General features: G+C 35.7%; 1 long non-coding RNA gene across 7 annotated transcripts in view; it reads left to right on the plus strand.

Moving 5' to 3' along the window:
- LOC102161640 (uncharacterized) overlaps positions 1-17,466 on the plus strand; it is a 729,975-nt gene that overhangs the window by 524,097 nt on the left and 188,412 nt on the right. For 3 of the 7 annotated variants that reach the window (XR_014831258.1, XR_014831256.1, XR_014831257.1), the window contains one exon: positions 4,532-4,614. The exons of the other annotated variants lie outside the window; for them this stretch is intronic. This is a non-coding gene — a long non-coding RNA (uncharacterized LOC102161640). The remainder of the gene's footprint in view (positions 1-4,531; positions 4,615-17,466) is intronic. 7 annotated transcript variants of the gene reach the window in all.

Consider the following 17,466-nt stretch of genomic DNA (forward strand, 5'->3'; position numbering starts at 1 on the left):
CTCACTGAGCACTTGTTCTGCCTAAAATTTAATACATGAGATGACAATGTTGAAATTAGTATTTTGAGAAAAATAAGCATTCTTTAATAGAGAATATCAGGAAATGTGAAAATGAGGAGTCAGACATGAGAAGAATGTTCTAGATAAAGAGAACAGCAAGCACAAAAACACCTTGACAGGAGAAGGTTGAAAAAATCCAAGGGACTTGGAAAAGGCTGCTGTGAGTGGAACATGGTGTGTAAACAGTAGGACTGGTTGATATAAAATCTCAAATGTTGCTGGGGCCAGATCAGTCAAGATCATAAGCCATGGTGAGGATATTGAGTTTTTTTCTAAAGACAATGAAAGTTTTAAGCAAAGCATTGAAATGACCTGAGACAAAGTGAAGTAAACAGGAGGTTATTGCCATAAACCAGACAAGAAGTGATAGTGATCAGGTGTGGTGATAGTAGAGATGCGGAGAAGTGAATGGATTTTAGGAATATTTTAGAGGTAGACTCAATAGGACTTACAATGCTGGCTGCAGGAAAGGGAAGGTCTAGGATTCCTCTGAATTTCCTGCATTATAGCTGGGTAGTTGGATGACTGGGGATCAGATGTAGGATGGAAAAGTAAATTGTTTTTAACATGTATTTTCTGAAGTGTCTTCCAGCAGAACCAATGATGTTATCATGACCATTGTGCTGGCTTTTATAGAGAAGGCTTAGCCTTATGACAGCCTGTATTATATTGCACAGCACCATTTAAGCCTGTTCATGCATTTAACTCAAGAGAAAAGACAGATGTTAGACACACACACTCTTTCTCTCTCTCTCTCTCTCACACACACACACTCATGCGCACACACACGCACACACCTTACAGATTCTGTTTCCTGAAGAGCTTTTACTACTATATAGCTCCAGGTGAGCTATGTATCTCTAACTCAGCTATCTAGCAAATTAATGTGTAACAGAAGATGATGTAGGGAAAACTCCCACTGGCATTTGAGAATCAGTTCAGTGAATTGTCTTTATTGTAAATATGTAAATTACCAGCCCACTGGTATAGGAATTAACATCTCAGCAGAAAAATATAAATATTTTTCATGTGATACAGTAAAATCTATTTGTTAGATCCAAAATCTATTATTTAGACCAGAGGTTTTCAGCTTTGGCAGACATAAGCTCATCTTAGGGAACTTGTTAGAAGATTGAGTGCTCTGAGCCCCACCCCAGATGAATTGATTCAACTTTCTGGAAGAGGGGCTTCAGCATGTGTAGTTCTGTTTTGCTTTCATTCACACAGTGACGCTGTGTAGCCAGTCTTTAGAACCACTGATCTAGACTAGAGCTTGTGACATGGCAGCTAGTAGGCTGAAGCAAGCCTGTTATCTGTCTTGCTGGACTAGCTCTGGGTTAAAAAATAATAATAATTTGAATGCTCTGCAGTATGGACCTAATTTTGAAGCTCACCATAGTCGTGCTCCCCTCCATACCTTACACTTGGCTGCTTTACAAAGTAACCTTACCTTCCATGTTTCTGATTTACTTCCTTTCAAGACAATAAATCATTAAGTATATATTAAGACTCTAGGTAGAAGGGCAGAGAATAAGGACATGAATGTTGGGATGTGTATTTGGCAGCAGCAGTTTATGAGAAATATGTCCAAATCCAGGCATGGTGGCACTTAAGATAACATTGATTCTGATAACTCCAAAAGGCAAGATTTTAGGAAGTGCCTGAATGATGAAAATAAATTTCTTGTATTTCAGTGTTAGAAGAGCAGATAGATATTACTTCCACAGTTTGTCTTGAAATATATATGTGTGTGTGTGTATGTTTTGAAATATATGTTTGAAATGTGAATATATATGTGTTTTGAAATGTGTATATATGTATAAATGCTAATAGATTCTTAACAGTTAAACATCTTAATTAGTTTATGGCATGTCTTAATTTTTCTTTGGATTCTTCTAAGTTATCATTAGGATTTATAATTCTTTCCTCAAAATATGTTCTATGTTCTATGTCTGTGTTCATTGTTTTTGAAATTTGAGAGAAAAAAACAATTTTAGCTTTATAGTCATGGTATATTTTACTTATATGCTCTAAGTAACAGTGTTCAGAGAACTTAGGTGATTGATTTGGGCAATAATGTCATTGACATTTTATTGCTGAAGTGTTTCTTTTTTTTTTTAATAATAGCTACCTCTTGACTTTTAAGTATCTACTTTGGTTGGGATAATAGAACTATAAAAAGAAGTAAAACCCATCTCTAGTTTCAGTCTATGAACTTTAAAATAAGTATTGTCTGAATAAGGATTTTTAAAAATCAAGGTTTTTATGAGTTGATCAGACTGCACTGGACAGTTGTCACAGATGTTTTCTAAGCTTGAGTTGTTCCAGCAACAACATTTATTATGGCTGGCTGGCGAGTGACCTATGTTTGAGTTCTTTCTTTCATCTCAAGAGAAATTTATTGTCATTATACTATTCTTCATGGAATAATGCTTTCCACGAGGTATAATAGGATTACATCATTCACAAATGTCTCTAATGAAATTTACTAAAATACAGGGGCTTGCAGGATAATTTAAAGTAACTGTTTAGGAGTTCCCATTGCAGTTCAGCAAAACGAATCTGACTAGTATCCACAAGGATGTGGGTTTGATCCCTGGTCTTGCTCAGTGGGTCGAGGATCTGGCATTGGCGTGAGCTGAGGTGTAGGTCACAGACACAGCTGGGATCCCGTGTTGCTGTGGCTGTGGCATTTGCCAGCTGCTGTATCTCTGAACCGACCCCTAGCCTGGGAACTTCCATATGCCGTGGGTGCAGCCCTAAAAAGCAGAACAAAACAAAACAGCACTTAAAAGTAACTGTTTAGCACTGCCTATATTAGCACCATAAAGATCGTAGTTTTCTGATGATGATGCAGGAGGAGGTGATGAATGTTCTAAAACGCAATTGTATTGGCTATTAGTTTACTCCCCATTTATAAGTTAAGTCTGATTGGGAGTTGTATAGTAATAAAGAATGTGTCTAAGTGAAAATACATTTTTGTTAGGAATGTGTGGTTTTTAAATCTCTTCTTAATGTTTAAAGAGACTCAGAGGTGACATTGATAAAATTGCTTTAAAAAGATGTAAAACAGGTAGTTACAAATTTCACAACTTTGTCATTTGACTATTAGTTGCCATTTGGCAATAAAATCTATCCAAAAACCTCACAAAATTCAGTTCTGAATTAATGATAGCTTTTAGCTGAACTGAACACTGTACACGGATATTTACCTGAATCAGGTTGGTACCTATCATTAATAACCTTTACCATAACACCGCTTTATATCTATAAAGGGACAAATGATGTTATAATGATAGTAGTGGCTGTAGTTAGTGGTTCGGTCATTATTTTTGATGATCTGAGAAGAGTTTCTCAAATTTTATAAACCTATTTTGACATGAAGTTCAAAATTATCTATTGTATAATGGGTTAAATCTTGTTACTTATACTGCATTTTAATTCATGAGGAAGAGCCAAATAGAATGTTCTTTGTCTGGAAAAACTTAAACCATTCTGGAATTCAGTGGGCTTAGTGTAGCTGACGCCAATCCATGGCCAGAACTTTGGTTTGATTTTCTAATGTCATCAAATAAAAGTTAAGGCTTGACATCAGCTCCTTTCCTAGATGTGATGTTGGCAAAAATCCTGTCTGTTGCATTTCACTTCAAACTAAAGGCACGTGAGAAATTCTTGGGCAGTTCATTTTATGCTGTTGCTCATATAGAATGAGTCTTTGAAATTCTAAAGTATTTTTCTTAGGCTCTTCATTCAATTAAAAGTTACTTGCTTTGGTAATCAGTGCCTCCCTCCCATGCTTAAATATCTCATGAACATTATCATTAAGTTCTGGATCCTTAATATTGTCTTGGCCCTGACAGCTATAATAAACTTTTCAAAACAAAGGAAATAAATAATTCATAAACTGGAAAATAGGCCCCTGGATAATTGAGTTAATAACTTATATTTGAATAGATATTAAGGATCAACAGAATGCATTCCATTTTAAAGCCTCATTATGCTACATAGATATTAATGTACACTGTATGACTCAGAGACCAAAACACAGTTATTTAAACTTAGAAGTACAACCTTCCCAAGAAAGGATATTTTCCCCCCTATGGAGATTCTTCTGAGTTTGGCTCGAAAACTAATTGGGAATTTATCTGTTTAATCATGATGGATATTAACAAATTCTCTGAATTTTTATTAAGATTAAAATGGATAATTGAAGCATCATGATATGGTATCTTTTGTCTAGCATTATTCAAAATGCATGCAATATGTTTGGAATTAAGAAAAAGATTCTAAAGTAGAGTTGTATATTCTATTTTCCTTAAAGTTGCAAATTGTTTTAAAGTGTATAAATACAAATGATCATTAGAATTCAAATGAATACTTTTCATCACATTGCAAATTGTTACTAATATTAGCTCAAAGGACTTTATTTATGTAATGTGACTGTACACTGGTTGTCCTTTTTTTCAAGCAGAATACTTATGCAAAAAAACAAAACAAAAAGGCATTTGAAGAGCAAAGAACTCTAATATCATTTCTGGAGAGGATGTTTAAAAGGTACGACTTGCAGTTTTCCAGTGTCACCATTCTTCGCCAGAAACCGAGACTTTCCAAGAACATAGAGTTCCCAATTATAAGATGATATGCTAGAATATAAATGAACAAAGCTGGTGTATGCCTCTTTCTCATCTCTAGATTTTGGCTTTATTTTTTATTATCTTATTATTACCTTCATTATTTCTATCTGTAATAAAACAATAATAACATTACTAATTTGTTTATTTCTCATTTAGAATGAAATGGGAAGAATCTCATGGCTAATCATCAGAATGCCTTATAAAGCTTATATGAAAAGATATAATGCCTGTAGTCAACCCATAAAAATTTTCATTCACTTTTCTGGGAGTCTAATAGTCTGTATTTTGAAAATGCTGCACAGCCAAGGTTGAGAGCTACTGGATTAGATTATCTAGAGTATGGATAGTTAAAAAGAGGGAAGAGAGAGTTACCTAAGAAAATGAAAATTTTATTAGCACTGAAAAATACTTTTAAAAGTTAATTAGGGGAGTTCCTGTCGTGGCGCAGTGGTTAACGAATCCGACTAGGAACCATGGGGTTGCGGGTTTGGTCCCTGCCCTTGCTCAGTGGGTTAAGGATCTGGCGTTGCCGTGAGCTGTGGTGTAGGTTGCAGACGCGGCTCGGATCCTGTGTTGCTGTGGCTCTGGTGTAGGCCAGTGGCTACAGCTCCGATTAGACCCCTAGCCTGGGAACCTCCATATGCCGCGGGAGCGGCCCAAGAAATGGCAAAAAGACAAATAAAATAAAATAAAATAAAATAAAATAAAATAAAATAAAATAAAATAAAATAAAATAAAATAAAATAAAAGTTAATTAGTTACATCTGTTTACATATTCATTGCAACAAATAATACTCTATGAAACAAAGTGAAGTAAGCAAAGTAGATCAATTAAGGGTAGCTCACCACCCCTGGATTCCAAGAGGCAGCAAGGAGGGAATTGAACACTGGTTTCTGGCAGATTTGGAACATGACCTCATTAGAAAGGTGAAATGTGTGTTTCCATAGCAAGAAAGGCCAATAGAAAAGTCTTATATCTTCAACTGTTACACAAGGTGATTCAGGAGGGTGATTTTGGCAATATGATGGGAAAGAAGTTTTAGCAACTTTGTACACCTACCGCTGATTCATGTCACTAAGCCGAATTTTATGTTAATTACATTTATTAATTTAACTGTTCTAAGAGAACTTGAGAGATGTTGTAAATACAGAAAGAACATCAACTAGCTTAGTATGCTAGATATTTTAAGCTGTAACACATACTAAACATTTTATCTGGGTCTATTCAATCAGTAGATGCTAGGGAGTTCTAATATAATTGTTAAATAGCCAATGGAGTATAAAACATGCTTATTCTGGGTTAAACAGATCTGGACTGTAAAAGACAATTTGTAGGATCATTCTCCATTTTCAATTGATGTAGTCTGATTAAAAGCAGCTGAAACAATGACATCACAATAGGCTTTTAGAATAAAAGGGGAAAATTGGAGGGACCAGGCAGCACAGTTAAACAGAGTTAAACTATTATAATCAACGTCTTGGAGAGGATTCTGAAGAAGCAGGTTGGATGGGGAAATAAACAATCAAACATAGAGGGGAGATATTGTTTTTCAAGGAAACTTCTTAGGCTAGGCTCTTCCAGAAGGGATGATGTGTCTTTAAAAAAATGGGGTACTTTATCCAGCAGGAGACTGGGCTTCTAACCAGAAGGACAAAAACTCCAGAGTCTGAAACTCTCATTGGAAAAAGACCCAACTATAAATAATGCTGCTGCTAATGATGATGGTGATGATGAAGGAGGATATCATTTACTGTGTGCTAGGCACTATTCCAAGCTCTTTGTCTATATTAACTCATTCAGTCTTCATAACAACACTGTGGGATAGGTACTTACTATTCCCATTTTACAGAAAAAGAAATGGAGGCATTATTTCATTATTTTATTCATTCAGTGAACACTAAAAATGTGTGAGGGAACAGAAAAACATTCTGATGAAAAGTCAACTAAAAAGATAGAAACGATGGTGACACTCCTATTTACATTACATTCTGTCCTAAAATTTCATTCATTCAATGAATAGTTGAGTACACATTGTATATCAGAATCCAGGCACACAAAAGGTAGACAATTCAGATATGGTTCCTAAATTTCTGGAATTAATGATTTATCCTGAAGATATGCAGTTTCACAAATAATTAATATTTGTTTACTTTTTTTTTTTGGTCTTTTTTGTCTTTTCTAGGGCCTCACCCACGGCCCATGGATGTTATCAGGCTAGGGGTCTAATCAGAGCTGTAGCTGCTGGCCTACGCCACAGCCACAGCAACACAGGATCCGAGCCGAGTCTGTGACCTACACCACAGCTCAGGGCAACACTGGATCCTTAACCCCCTGAGCGAGGCCAGGGATCAAATCTACAACCTCATGTTCCTAGTCGGAGTCAGTCGTTAACCACTGAGCCACAACGGGAACTCCAATATTTGTTTACTTTTTTAACAGCTAAGTTGAGGAGCCTCAGAGGATCAGCATGAGTCACCAGCCTAGGAGATCGGGAGTTTGCTTAATATTTAGAAAATTGTCAGGTACATAGTTCTTAGTGTCACTGAGTTAAAGCATTCTGTTTGATGGTTTGGTAATGTGAATTGATATTTATTTTTAATGTAATAGTTCTGTTAAGACTCCATATGAAACCCAAGTGTAAGGCCATAGTCGCAGCCAATAGCAACAGTTCATCCCTAGTGACCTCCAAGTAGAGAAGGACAAAGTATGGAAAACACTTAAAAGCTGTTTTAGGGTTTATCCCAAAACACACCCACATATACACCTGATAGGTAGGTCATAATATCTCTTTGAGTCTAGCAAGATTTTTAAAAACCAAACTGTTTTTAAAGAGCCTTTGCCTTTATCCCTTTTGATTAAGGGATATATTTTATTTAAAAAAATATATATAGTGGTTTCTTTTATTTAAAAAAAATATATATATATAGTGGTTTCTTTACATTTAGTGACATAGTCTTGGAAAAATTTATTTCTTCCTTTATTATAGGTAAATACTGATGACTTAACATACTTCTGCCCTTAGTTCTTTTTCTTTTTTAAAATGTAGAGTTGACAGATAAAACACAGGATGATCTGTTACATCTGAATTTCAGATAAATGATGCTTTGTTTTTAGTACTGTAAGAAATTTTTTTAATTTGTAAAATCTGGCAAACTTAAATTGGCTTTCATATGCTATCTACTATCACTTGTCAATTCATTCACTTTTTTGTTCATGTATTCAGCTAATATTGTTACATTTGAGTTTCAGATAAATGATGCTTTATTTTTAGTACTATAAGAAGTGTTTTTAATTTGTTAAATCTGGCAAACTTAAATTGGCTTTCCTATGCTATCTTTCCACTGTCACTTGTCAATTTATTTACTTTTTTATTCATGTATTCAACTAATGTTTATTGAATTTCAATTATATGTCAAGTATTCCAGGCACGTGGGGGTATATAAGTGAAAAAATAGAGATTTTGCTCTCATAAGGCATACATTCTTATGAAAGGAAAGGCAAAGAAGAGGATTCATAATGCTGAATATTTTGAGAAGTTTGGGGATAAGAATAATTTCTAAAACATTCTCAATTTCCCACAGTGAACAAAAAATCTTCTTTATAAAACTTACTTGGAATGTGCAGTTTATTGACTACCTAAGATTTGTTAATTATTTTATCCCTAATAAACCATACAGTTTTTCATAATGGTTGTACCAATTTACATTCCCACCAACAGTGTAGGAGGGCTCCCTTTTCTCCACATCCTCTCCAGCATTTGCTATCTGTTAATGATGGCCATTCTGACTGGTGTGAGGTGGTACCTCACTGTAGTTTTAATTTGCATTTCTCTAATAATTAGTGATGATGAGCATTTTTTTATGTGCCTGCTGGCCATCTTTATGTCTTCTTTGGTGAAATGTCTATTTAGGTCTTCTGCCCATTTTTCAATTGGGCTGTTTGTTTTTTATTGTTGAGTTGTTTGAGTTGTTTGTATATTTGGAGATTAAACCTTTGTTGGTTGAGACATTTGCAAAAATGTTGTTCCATTCTGTGGGTTATCTTTACGTTTTTAAATGGTTTCCTTTGCTGTGCAGAAGCTTTTGAGTTTAATTAGGTCCCATTGGTTTATTTGTGTCTTTATTGTCTTCTAGGAGGTAGATCAAACAAGATGTTGCCATGATTTATGTCAAAGAGCCTTCTGCCTATGTTTTCCTCTAGGAGTTTTAGAGTGTCTGACCTTACATTTACATTGATTTTGAATCTTTTGCTCTCTTGGTCATTTGTCTCTGGACTGGACTACTTATCAATAGTGCTCTTAAAGTATAGTGTCCAGAAGGCATAATAGTAATAATATAATACATCAATAGCTAACATCTAATGCTTATATGTCACTGTTTGTAAGTGTTTTATAAATCTATATTATTTTATTTAACCATTCTAATGCATTATCAGCAGTACTATTATTATCCACATGGAACTTGAGAGCAAAAAAAAGGTTAAACAACTTGTCCAAATATATGACATAGCAGGTAATGTCATGAATCCAATGTGATCTGAGCTGCAGAGTCCATGCTCTTAATAGATGGGATAAACTACATTTTCTGAAACTTATACTTGAGATATAATTTGTGCAGCACTCACTGGGACCTACATCTCTCTTATTCTAGACACTATTATTCTATGAGTACAGTTTTAAGATTGAATTCATTGTATTTGCTCTATGTGTGCGGACTCCAATTTTGAAACCTCGACTAAACATCTACTATATATCATGCACTATGCAGAACATAAAAATTTTAAGGATAAAAATAAACAATTCTCTGTCAAGTTGAAAAATTGACATGAGAATAAGAAACCAAAATATAACATTGTTAAATGCAGTTGTTAAGTAAAGTGAGAAATTTATTCTAAGATTAATGAGAATACAGAGAAAAAAACTAATTCTAAGAGAATGGTAAATTACTTCAAGGAAGTCACATTTGGATAAGTTATTTAAGGATGAATAGGATTCCTCTGAACAAAGAATAAAAATATTGGCAAAAAAAAACCCTTTTGCCTGTATTAATTATCTTTTTAAAAATATGTCTTAAATCTAGCCAAGGATTAGCATTATGTTTATGAGACAATGCTTCACGGAAACCGCTATTAAAAGAAATAGGACAAGGTTTGTCATTTAGGGTCTTCTAAAACTTTTATGTTCATCATGGTTTCGCAAAGATCCTGTTCATAAATCTCTAATTAGTATGAAATGTAATCTATTCAAACAGAAACACTTGAAGTCATTTAGGGAAATTGTGTGCTATAATGCAGGAGTCCCACCACTAACTAGCTTCTTGTTCTTTGTACCAATCCTCTACTTTTTTAGAGTGTAGATCATGGCTAGAAGCAAGCTGAAAACTAGGGAGTTTGGTATTCTCTCTATAATCTATTGACAAGTTAATCTTTTCTTTTTCTGATTTTTTTTTAGGGTCACACCTGTGGCATATAGAAGTTTCCAGGCTAGGGTTCAAATTGGATCTACAGCTGCTGACCTACACCACAGCTATAGCAACGCCAAATCTGAGCTACATCTGTGACCTTCACCACAGCTTGTGGCAACACCAGATTCTTAACCCACTGAGTGGGGCCAGGGATTGAACCCACATCTTCATGGATACTAGTCAGGTTTTGTTTCCACTAAGCTACAACAGAAACTCAGACAAGTTAATCTTTTTATAGAGAGCCTATTTCATTGTGTTAATATTACTATAAAAAATCTTTAAAAATTAATTTTAGGTGGCTTTAGAAACCTCAATAAATTTTAGGGTTCATCAACTTAGCAATATTATTTTTGAAGGCCTAGACCTCTCTTCTCTTACTCCTTAGTTGTTTTTCTTTCTTTCTTTTCTGTGTATGCTGTTTTTTTAAAATTGAGGCCTGTGGCTATATAGAAATCCCCTTCAGGATTATTTGAGATTACAGAGTCAGAATTTCATCTTTGAAAACTACGTTTTATATCATTGCTGTTGGATTTCAGCCATCTTCTTTTTAGGCCTTGATCCAGGAAATCTTCCAGTGTTTATGTGGCCTCTGAAATTTGCCTTCCTGAAATCCATGTTACATGTCTGATATCCTGCCATGTTTCCTTTACTCATTCCAGATATTCTATGGCCTTTCTACTCAAAGTATGGTACAGGGACCAGCATCATCAGCATGACGTGGGGAGTTTTTTAGAAATGCAGAATGTCAAGCTCCCATGTTAGGCCTGATTCAGAATGGGCATGTTAAAAACATCTTCACATGCCTTCTAAATACATTGAATTAGAATAGCACTGCTTTAAGGTGACAAGTCAAGAAAACTTTACCCAAAGGTCTTCTCATTTCCACTTCTCTAACCAAGTCTTCCTTAAGAATCAGGTTGATGAACTTTTGGTAGAAAAAAATTTTACTTCAAAACAAAGAATTTTTCAGGTGGTTTCCTTTTAGCTAAATATTAGTAGTAAGTATAGACTAATTTTTATATAGAGATTACTATATACCTGGTACTATATAATCTTTATATCGAGATTACTATATACTAAATACTATATTTAGATTTATCTTTTTATTTAATCTTCCTGTTATCACAATGATGTTTTTACCATTATCATAATTCCCACTTTATAGATGAGAAATTTGAAGCTAAAGTAGAGATTAATTTCTTACCCAATAATTTCTTACCCAACATCACAGAGCCCTACAGAGCCATGTTTCAAATCGAGCCTATTTGATTCTAAAATTTTATGGTTTACATGATAATGTAAAAATGCCTTTTCTCATGACAGAATGAGACTTTTAACAGATTGCAGGGAAGGTGAAAATTCCCCACACCATTACATTTGTTTTCTTTTTCAGATCCATGCTTTCTGATTCTTTTAAGTTGTAGCCTCTGCCACCTGTTTATATTCCTGCCCACGCCCACCTCTCATGCACCAAACATCTCCTGTGAGGGTAATACAAACACTCTCATGCTGTCTATTGCTTTAATTGTGAATTGCTTGTCACAAACTTTTCCATAACATAGTAGCTCACCGTTAATCCTTCCGGCTTTTGACTGCTCCTCTTTTCTGGGTTGTCTTGATCTTTAAATCTGCCATTCAATACTGTTTTCCTTTCAACTAAGATCCAGTTTTTTCCTCTAGTTACAAAGCCTTTAACTTCTTAGGTAAACACTCTTCCTGATATGACCAGCCCTGGACCCTTACCTTGGGACCATCTCTGGGCACAATTCTAGGGACCAAGCTCACTCCAGTTCTGAGAGCAGGGGGGAAGAAAAGAAAAAAAAAAAAAAAAACAAAAACAAAAAAAACCCTCGAGGCTATAGAATATTCTAACATTTTACCTTGTTCTCTCTCTTCTTTTACCTTCACTGAGATGTTTTCTTTCATGTTTTCGAAGACAGAGTTGAAAAGTTCCACACAACCTTACTTCTTCATGACATGTGGAGTTTATCTTCCAAGGCTTTACAGAACAAAGTACAGTTTTCATTGTTATGGTCATGTTTTCAGATGATAAATCTTAGTGGTTTACTATCTTGAATTATACTTCACATATTGTTGATGCTCGGGGCTTTGAATACCCAGTAGAATTCTTGACCCTCTTTTTAGTCATTTTAACTATGAAATCTTTTGTCTGTACCAATTGCATAGCTTGTTTTATGTCATGGCTGAGATCCTTCATTATACCCAGTTTTATAGTTTTATCTGACAATGTTCTCCATCCCCCAAGACTTTGATTTTAAAGTTACTATAAACCTGGCAGGCTTCCAGATGATCCTGTGCAATAAATTCCATAGCCAGGTGTTCATCAGTCTGGCAGAATAATCCCTGGTGCGGCAACCAGATCCTGTTCTGTACCTCTCTTTAGCTCACCATTAGTTTTTCCAATCTTCTTTCTATCTACAAAATCCCCAACTCTTCTAAAATGGAAGCATAGTTAAGACCTTGCTATCAACAAGCCCTCTAGTTTCCTGCTTAGAGTTGTAATTCCTAGAACTGTGTCCCAAATTTCTTCTATTTATTTCATTTATTCCTATTCAACATTGTAAGTAAGTGATGGGGAGCCAGAGGATTTATTCATTTAATTATTCTTCTTCAAACTATATTTATTGAGTGATTTTTGTTCTAGGTAAGTATTAGGCCAGTAAATTGATATGTCCCAGTAGATCCTACATGGAGACGATGGTATTCCTTTCAGGAAGCAAGAACAACTACTAATTATCAATGTAAGTTATACAAATGGCTATCTCTATTCTCCTCTTTCTACTTCATAGCTGCAGTAACGAAATTCTTCTCATTTTAGAAGACCCTCTTGTCTTTTCAAAGAAATAGGGCATATTGGTTTCTTTCTGGGAATTGTATATCTCTTCCTAAAGGATCCCTTTAATGGATCAAATTTCCTTAACCTTAGCTTTTTCCTTTGTGTAAAATTCTTCCATTTTCCTTGATCTAGTTTAATTCCCCTCTGCCTTCTCAAAAGATCTTCCCTTTCCATTTCTTGCTTAGACTTCTATCCAGGAAGTCATTTTTCCTTTCAGTATAGCAAAGGATAAAAATTCACTAATTTTGGTTTTTTTGATTTCATTAATTTAATCATTGTACAGTTAACAACATAATTTTGGGACTTATAAAAAGAAGATTAGTAGAGTCTTTATATCAGTTACTCCCTCCGCCACCCGTAGAAAGCTACAAACAAATAGAATGTGGTGTTCCTTTAGGTGGTCCTAGTGCCTTCTCACCTTCTGAACTTCCTGTGCAAATTTGATCAGTATCTACCACTGGTATGACAGCTTTTAAACTATCATACAACAGATGCAGTCTGCAAATAAAGGCAGTTAATCTACTTTAAAAAAATCTTAATTTCTCCTCTTATTTTATTTCTCCTAGTTTTCTGGTGCTTGCCACATGGTCTTCTAGTTGACTCATAAAATTCCTTCCAACTCTTGAGTGTTGCTTTTCAGTGTATGGTGTCTGTTTATGAACCATCGGGGCTAAAAATTACATATTTCCAATGGAGGACCAATGCTTTAAGGACAATTTTGCATGGTACAAAAGATTCCATGGGGCAAATGCATGTTAAAATCAACAAATGTGTAATTACTGGGAGACCAGTTTTACTGTAATAGTTTGTTTCAAAAGAGGAAAATAATTCCCTATAAAACCTGGAATAAGATTGACAATTTATAAATAAATAAACCGAAACTGAAAAATTTTATATGCATTTCTAATAGGAAGTTGATTATTTCTTCATATGGCCTTTGTAGCATACAAGCTATGAATTCCTCTAAGTTATATGCTATGCACACAACCTGATGGTGAATGAGAGGCCCAGAGTGTCTGCATCAGATCAGATGTACCTTGTGCTAGTCAGATAAGGTAAGCATAGTGCACAAACCAACTTCTACAGGATACACTTAATTCAGGAAGCTTTATGTCTGTAATTCCCATCACACAGCTCTTTTTTATATATGAAGAGAAATAGAAATTACAAAATATCTACATTTAAATAAAATTAAGAATGTAACACAAACTTAAGTTGGAGAAAGATTTTTTTTTTTCATCAGCTGTGGTTTTAAAGAACTGGACTGAATTTACAGTTCTCTGAATCTTTTGTGACTTAATTTAAAATCTTTTTATTTTAAATGAAGTAGAGTTCTTATGATGTGAAAGGAGTAGTTGAGGATGGAAAATTCTGAAATACAAGCATTATGGTTTTCACAAAATTGGAAATGCTTTAAAATTGGCTAACCGGGACTTACATGTTTGATTGGTACCATTGGAGGCGTGTTTCATTTAGCGAGAAAAGGCCATTCTGAAATGAAGGCAAAAGTTCAGTGGTTCATAAAATGTGTTTACAGTTTTGCAAAAGAATTCTACCCTTAGCTACTAGCATGCAAACAAGTCCAGGATCAAAGTATCCTATTTCCTGTTCAAACTGTATCCCTACTTTTCTTATTGGTTTTGATACAGTTTAAAGTGCTCTGCAGTTAACGGTGGTCTTTCCCATTTGAGAAAACTAAGTCTTTTATAATTTACTAGTTAATTTACTTGTCTACACTTATGTAAAAAGGATATTGAAGGATGTGTGTGTGCCTGGTTTTTTAGCTAAATTCCCAAAGTTATGCATAATAAGCTTTAAGAATCTCCATATTCTAAGGAGTTTCAAGGAGATGCCAGATACCACCTCCACGGCTAAAGAAGAGGTGACCAGGAATTCCCTGTTGTGGCTCATTGAGTTAAGAACCTGACAAGTATCCATGAGGATGCAGCTCAATCCATGGCCTTGCTCAGTGAGTTAAGAATCTGCCATTGCAGTGAGCTTGGGTGTAGATCACAGATGTGGCTCAGATCTGGCATTGCTGTGGCTGTGGCTTAGGCTGGCATCTGCAGCTTTGGTTCAGCCCCTGGCCTGGGAACTTCCATATGCCACAGGTGCAGCCCTAAAAAGACCAAAAAAAAAAAAAAAAGAAGAGGTGGGTGACCAACTGGGTCCTTCAGCTCTCAACCTCCAGATGACTTAGGCTATATGAACAGATGACTGGAGCTTGAAGAATGGGTATATGTATTTGATGTATTTTCAGCCTACTGGGGAGCCTAGAAGTATTTTATTTTCTCCCCTCTTTAAGGAAAGGAGAGTGGCTACTTTCCTGCTCAAAATAAAGGGTTCAAGAGAATCCCTAATGGTAAACAAAGAGTTTCTTAAACGAGGGAATACTGGCATTTCACTCCCTAGTTCAATGTTTGCTGAGCATCAGAAAATTTTAGGCCTGCTTCCTAGTTCACCAGAGTAGCTCTTGAGAATAAAGCACTTTAGAGAAACTGACACCTCAAATTCAAGGACAGATTGAACATATGTTCTAGTTCGTGCTTATTCCTGGATATTTTAAATATTTGTCAGGTTAAAGAAGCTACCAACAATAAGATGAGAAAAGACAACTGCAGAAAAACAGCATGCCTTCCCATTATTTGATATAAAAATAATGTATGAATCCATGGCCAAGTATATATCATGAACAGATTCCAAGGGTCGAGAAGATGTGAACAGGAGTTCCCATCATGGCGCAGTGATTAACAAATCCGACTAGGAACCATGAGGTTGTGGGTTCAATCCCTGGCCTTGCTCAGTGGGTGGAGGATCCAGCATTGCCGTGAGCTGTGGTGTAGGTTGCAGACGCGGCTCGGATCCCTGTTGCTGTGGCTCTGGCATAGGCTAGTGGCTACAGCTCTGATTCATCCCATAGCCTGGGAGTCTCCATATGCTGTGGGAGCAGCCCTAGAAAAGGCAAAAAGACAAAAAAAAAAAAAAAAAAAAAAAAAAGAAGATGTGAACAGATATCAGAGATTAAGTAGATACAGTGAAACATTGTCACGTTGGAGCCATCTTGAAAATATTTCACCCAAGAGGATGACATGACAGAGTGAAGTCCCATTCATTCGGTAAAACTATGGAGTGTGTTTCCTGGAACTAAAGGTGAAAGAGGTGAGAGAGTAAGTGGTCATGGTGAAAAGTGGTCTTATTTGTGTAAAATCTATCTTTTCCTACCTATGGGAAGATCATACTTCCTGCTCTGTAGACTCCAGCTTCTCTATTGACTTGCTTTGCTAAAAGAATGTGAGTAGAAGTATCATGTAATACTTATTAAAACTTTAAGGATCATCTTGTGTTTTTTGTGTAATGGCTGCAACTGGTCCCAGATACGGGCTGCTTCTTCCTTCTGCGTCCATGAAGCCCAGCATCAAGAAGCTAGGAGAAAAGATGATGCTAGCAAACAGAGGACATAGAATGTAAATTATGCATAAATTTTTGTTATTGTAAGCCAAAAAGATATGGGACTATTTGTTGTCACTGTACAACTTAGCAAAATATAACAAATACAGTCACCCAGAAAGTGCATCAGTGAGAGAGCAGTACAAATGTTTTCTATGCAGCCCATAAAGAAACCATAAGGGTATCCCAAAAGAGTGTGAATTTGGGTGCCTGCTCATTGGAGTCATCTGTGGTTACCTATCAAGAAGGTAAATATATAAAACTTTTGTTCTTTTTCCTCCAACATTCTTTTTCTTTCCTGGAATATAGTGAAAAATAGGATATCTAGAGGGAGGGGAGTGAGAAAAATATAGCAAAAGATCTAGAAAGAATAGAAGAGCAAAAGATCATACCTGGACTTCCTATTGTGGCTCAGTGGTAATGAATCCAACTGGTATCCATGAGGACTGGGTTTGATCCCTGGTCTTGCTCAGTGGGTTAAGGATCCAGTGTTGCTATGAGCTGCAGTATAGGTCACAGATGTGGCTCTGATCTGGCATTGCTGTGGCTGTGGCTTAGGCCAGCAGCTGTAGCTCCAATTCGACCCCTAGCCTGGTAATTTCCATATGCCATGGGTACAGCCCTAAATGACCAACATAAAATGCTTCATATCACATAAAAACCTATGATGCCAAGAGGTCTCATCATAATCTCATTAATCAATGCAGAATAGCAATTTAGCTGGAGGTTAGAAAAGCATTGAGTGTGCCCCACAGTGTATAGGTTGTTCATTAAGCTTGTTATAGTTTATGTAATTTGTTGGTAACAAAGTTGGGACCAGAATCCAGGAATCTTAGCCCCAACTACAATACTATTTTGTACATGTATTTCTTAAAGGACATCGTTTATGGGAATTATATTAATCAAATAACAAAAGGCAACCTCAACTTTGAGTGATGGATTATATGTCAGGCCATAGTGTAAAGCACTATATGAGCAAAATTATAACATCTTTCTGCCAGTGAT

The sequence above is a fragment of the Sus scrofa genome, chromosome 16 (assembly GCF_054392235.1).
Source record: "Sus scrofa isolate SSC_HxYL_T2T_F1_AM1 chromosome 16, Sscrofa_HxYL_maternal_Yorkshire_Landrace_v2.0, whole genome shotgun sequence".
Lineage (NCBI taxonomy): Eukaryota > Metazoa > Chordata > Mammalia > Artiodactyla > Suidae > Sus > Sus scrofa.